The 5,402-nt window shown below is 40.9% G+C and overlaps 1 non-coding gene across 1 annotated transcript; it reads right to left on the bottom strand.

Annotated features, from left to right (window-relative positions):
• Positions 1-3,176: 3,176 nt before the first annotated feature.
• On the bottom strand, positions 3,177-3,252 carry TRNAA-CGC (transfer RNA alanine (anticodon CGC)). Its single transcript has one exon. It is a non-coding gene; the product is annotated as a tRNA-Ala (tRNA).
• Between the last annotated feature and the right edge of the window lie 2,150 nt (positions 3,253-5,402).

Raw genomic sequence — 5,402 nt, 5'->3', positions numbered from 1 at the left:
GAGGCTTAATGTTCTAGATAAATGCATACAGTACTTTGCTCTCACATGGCTCTGTTCCACCTTTGAAAAAGGCCGGTTCTAGTTCTACTCATTGTATAATCGAAATGGTGTTTTGTCTAGTAATGACATTTCACCGTGTTTTATGGATAATTTTCCTCTCCTTATCAGGTCTGAGGTAACCCCAACTGAATTACCAAAATAGCTCCTTAGATGGTTTCCTGCTTGTTTCCAGACTGACGAAAATACTGGCGAGATCTTTTTATATCTCTCTTAGCAAATGGCCTCTGTCCTCACACCGCAAGATGGCTATGCTCCTTTAGGCACTGGGAGCAAGTTCCAACAGGAAGAAAGTAGAAAGACCTTTTCTGCCAGACTTTGTTGTTTTATGAGATGGAGGTTTTCCAGGAGACTTCGCTTACATTTTATTGTCTTGACTGTGTCTTATAGTCACCCCTAGATGTGAAGAATATTAGAGCAACATATGGGTGCCTCAGACATAATCAGGATTTTTTTAGTAAGGAACAAAATGAAATTTATATTTGGCAACATACTTTGTAATTCGTACGCCTTGCTGAAATTCCCCCCACCCCACCAGGTTTTTATTTTTTGCTATTTTGTGCCTATGTGGTGGCTGCCGTGCGTGTATCTATATATAAAGTCAAATTTATCAGTCTTTTCTTTCACGGGTTCTGTGTTTCACTGCATACTGAACTTAGTCTCATGTGCTTGTTTTCTGTCTATCTTCTTTGTGTAAAACATCTATTTTTGTCTATTTTCTAATCAGACCATTTAAAAAACTATTGAATTTTGAGAGCTCTTTATTTTACTACTAGTCCTCTGTTTGCTATGTGAGTTGCAAATGTTTTCACCGAGCCTATAGCTTATATTTCATCTTCTCAACAGGGTATTTCAGAGAAAAAAAATTTTAATTTAGATGAAGTTCAATTTTTACTATTTAAGGATCTTCTTTTTGGGGTCAAGTTTAAGGACTCTTCACCAAGTTATAGATACTAGAAATTTTCTCCAGTGTTTTTTTTTTGTTTTCGTTTTTTGGGTTTTTTTTTGTATTTTTCTGAAGCTGGAAACGAGGAGAGACAGTCAGACAGACTCCCGCATGCGCCCGACCGGGATCCACCCGGCACACCCACCAGGGGGCGACGCTCTGCCCACCAGGGGGCTATGCTCTGCCCCTCTGGGGCGTCGCTCTGTCGCGACCAGAACCACTCTAGCGCCTGGGGCAGAGGCCAAGGACCCATCCCCAGCACCGGGGCCATCTTTGCTCCAATAGAGCCTCGCTGCAGGAGTGGAAGAGAGAGACAGAGAGGAAGGAGAGGGGGAGGGGTGGAGAAGCAGATGGGCACCTCTCCTGTGTGCCCTGGCCGGGAATTGAACCCGGGACCCCTGCACGCCAGGCCGACGCTCTACCACTGAGCCAACCGGCCAGGGCCTCTCCAGTGTTTTAATAAAAGTTTTTAAAGATGTTTTTAATAAAAGTTTTATGTTTTAAATTTTGAGGTGTGTGTGTGTGTGTGTGTGTTTGTGTGTGTGTTGCGAGTTTGGGCTGAGGGTCTTTTGTGCCTGTGAATGTGTGGTTGCTCCAGTACAATTATTTAAAAAACATGTCTTCCAAAAAAAAATAAAAATAAAAAAAATAATAAAAAAAAAAGCATGTCTTCCTCCATTGAATTACTTTTACACCTTGTAAGAAATTAGGTGGACATATTTGTGTGGGTCTACTTGTATGTTGGCTTTTCTGCTCCATTGATCTATGTGTCTGTTCCTCCATCAGAACCACCCTGCCTTGATTAGATAGTCATATTTAAATTGAGTAGACTGATTCCTCATATTTATTCATTCTAAAAATGTTTTTAGCTATTCTAATTTTCTGTGCTTTTCCCTATAAATTTGAGAATAATCTTATCTATATTTATAAGAGATCTTGCTGGAATTTTGATTGAAAATGGATTAACCCTTTGAATTAATTTGGGGGAGAATTAGCATCTTTATTACTTTGAAGCTTCCAATCCATGAAAGTAATTTCTTTTATTTAGAATTTGGTTTCTTTCATAAGCTTTGTGTAGTTTTCAGCGTGCAAGTTCTGTACACATTTTGTTAGATTTATAGTTAAATATCTCATTTTTTCTGAGTTATAAATAGTATGGCATTTTTAATTTGTGTCCACGTATTCATTTCTATCATATAGAAATAAAAATTAACTTTTATATGTTTATCATCATCCTTATTAGTTTTAGAATTTTTTTTTTTTGGCATTTTGTACATAGAAAGTCATGTCATCTGCAAACAGGGAAAGCTTACTTTCTTTCTTTTTAATCTGTATGCCTTTTATTTACTTTTTTTGGCCTTATTTGGTGGTTAGAACTTCTAGTACCATGTTAAATAAGAGTGGATAGCCTTGCCTTGTTCTGGCTCTTAAGGGGAAAGGATTCAGTTTTTGCTCATGAAGTATAATATTGGCTGTAGGTTTTTGTAGATGTTCTTAATCATGTTTAGGAAGTTCTCAATTCCTGGTGTTTTCTGGGAATTTTTATCATGAGTGGGTATTAAATTTAATCAAATGCTCTTTCTGCCATCAATAAATAATATCATGTGATATATATATATTATATAAATTATTATAAAAATAATATATCCATATTATTTTTACTCTTTTATCTATAGTGGATCGCATTGATTGATCTTCAGATATTAAGCAAGCCTTTTTACATGCTGAACCAATCTATTTGGTCATGATGTACAGGTCTTTTCAGCTATTGATAATATTTTGTTGAGGATACTGCGTCTATATTTTTGAGACATAGTGGTCTATTGGTTTTATTTTTTTATACTGTCCTTGTCTACTTTTTTTTTTTTTGGTATTTTTCTGAAGCTGGAAACGGGAAGAGACAGTCAGACAGACTCCCGCATGCGCCCGACCGGGATCCACCCGGCACGCCCACCAGGGGCGGCGCTCTGCCCACCAGGGGGCGATGCTCTGCCCCTCCGGGGCGTCGCTCTGCCGCGACCAGAGCCACTCTAGCGCCTGGGGCAGAGGCCAAGGAGCCATCCCCAGCGCCCGGGCCATCTTTGCTCCAATGGAGCCTTGGCTGTGGGAGGGGAAGAGAGAGACAGAGAGGAAGGAGGGAGGGGTGGAGAAGCAAATGGGCGCTTCTCCTATGTGCCCTGGCTGGGAATCGAACCCGGGTCCCCCGCACGCGAGGCCGACGCTCTACCGCTGAGCCAACCGGCCAGGGCTCCTTGTCTACTTTTGGTATTAGGGTAATACTAACTTCACAAAACAATAAGTACTCTCTCCTGTTTTATATTATACTTCTTCTTGTCAGACTTTTATTGCTTCTATCTAAATTATATGTTTATATAAACTTTGTTTTGAAATCATAGGTAAAGCAAGAAAACAAAAACTTGAAGGTAGAATTAAAGGAATTTGATCATTTGAATTATTTGCAAATTGAAATACAAGATAGGAAGGTATTAACAGTATTTCTCCAAAACTTTCCTCTTCTAGGGGGCCTGTTTACATGAATGTTGCTTAATTCTGTTTTTGCCTGTGCTTTATTGCTTTCCAGTGTATAATGACATTTTACACTGTGGCATGCTATTGCTTCCACGAAATGTCAAGTTGCATTGCATCATGCTCGTGTGTTTTTTTCTATACTACTCTGTGTGCTTCTCCAAGCCAGAGTTCATTTGGCTTATTTCTTTGTACTTCATGGAATCTAATACTGGTGTTGTGCTTGCAACAGGGTTTTAATAAATATCATTGACGATAGGGTGGCCTAAATGAGAAACAGAGTGTAAGACAGGGGAAACTGGTATAACACAGGGACTTTCAGGAAAATAGACCAGATTCCCATGTTTCTTTCTGATGACAAAAGTAGAAATAATCAAAGGAGGCCCCCTGTGTGAAGTAGGTTTTCTAGAGCAGACCACCCTGCCACTTAATCAAGTCTGGTCAGTGTCCTAGGGAGCTTTTACTTCAGGCAACAGACTTGTGCGCATACTGGGCCAAGAGCCTCCAACACTCGTCATTAACACGCGGGCGACACACACACACCAATTGGTCAGAAAAAGACCGACGCTTTGAAAAAAAACTATGCCAAGTAAAAGAGTCTGTTTATAAGTTTCAGTTTCTCAGCATCTGTGGTTATCATCTGTTTTCACTTTGGTAATTTTTATTAAGGCAAAGTGGCACATGCTGTCATAGGAACTGCTCCAGCTCACGCTCCCCAGCAGGTCACTGGGTATCCCCTGGTGTGCTGAGACATGATATGTTTTCTGCCAGTGGATGAGGTAGAGGGAAAGCTCTGCTCAACATCAATTTCTAGTTCACGGAAACAGACAAGCCGTGGGCAGACATGTGAAACGCAGAGAACAATGACTCCATTTAAAGAGTTTGTGCATTAATTTCACAAATAATTATTAAGTACTCAAAGTCCCTCACAGTGACTTGACTTCCCTGTGGAGGTTAAGACAGTTGTCCTGCTGAAAGGAAGGGTAACCTTTGGGCTGTGATCGTCCCCTGTGGTCCGTCCACATGAGCGGTCTGTTCCCTCACATCCCAGTCTGCGTCTGGGATCAAGCTGCCTGGGCTTGGGAATGTGGCCTGTAGTCTGAGAAGAGAACAAGGCAAACTGACCCACGCTGCAACAAAATTAGTGGCTCTGAGCTTCATTAATATCAGCTAAGTGAATTGACTACAATGATTTGGAAAGAGAGCCCGGCCACTAAAACTTGATCTCTGGCAAATTCTGAGACTAATTTACATTTTTATATGCTTTGAAAGAATATCTGATAGTAGATAGAATATCTGATAATAGCGATATAAGTGGATCTTCTCCCAAGGACATCTCGCCAGGTAATAGTAAAGGAGAAAGTAATGTTGCAAACACATTTTCCTACAGTAAGAATTGTGGCTTATGTCACTGACTTTGGGAGTGATCATGATGCCTTCCTGAGGCTGAGAAAATGAGGAGAAAACAAGGCAGGGTCTGAAACCGAAGATTCCTAAATATTTGGCCCTGCAGGGTGTGAGGCAACATAATAGGGTCAGAAGATGGGCAGTGGAAAGTTCAAGACAGAACCAGCAGGGGTCCTTTAACGATTGTAGGTCTCTTTTGAGAAGATGGGATGGGTAGCATGCCCTGAGCTGCTACCTTTTAAAAGCAGGCACAAGCTCTCTTGCAGATGTTTGAGAAATTGTGCCATGGTCCTTTCATTGTTGCCACGACAGTGAACTTCATTAGACTTTTGGACTCCAAATGCGGAAGCGCTTCTACAGACTTCCCTGACGTAACTCAGATCCTCCATGGATGACTGTGGCTCCACCACTTCCTTGATACTCATAATGATCTACCCTACTTGCCAGCTGTCTCTGTCAGTCACAA

This window comes from Saccopteryx bilineata, chromosome 12, assembly GCF_036850765.1.
Source record: "Saccopteryx bilineata isolate mSacBil1 chromosome 12, mSacBil1_pri_phased_curated, whole genome shotgun sequence".
In the NCBI taxonomy this organism is placed as follows: domain Eukaryota; kingdom Metazoa; phylum Chordata; class Mammalia; order Chiroptera; family Emballonuridae; genus Saccopteryx; species Saccopteryx bilineata.
The sequence above is the reverse complement of the archived record's forward strand: the minus strand, read 5'-3'. Positions and strand labels throughout refer to the sequence as shown.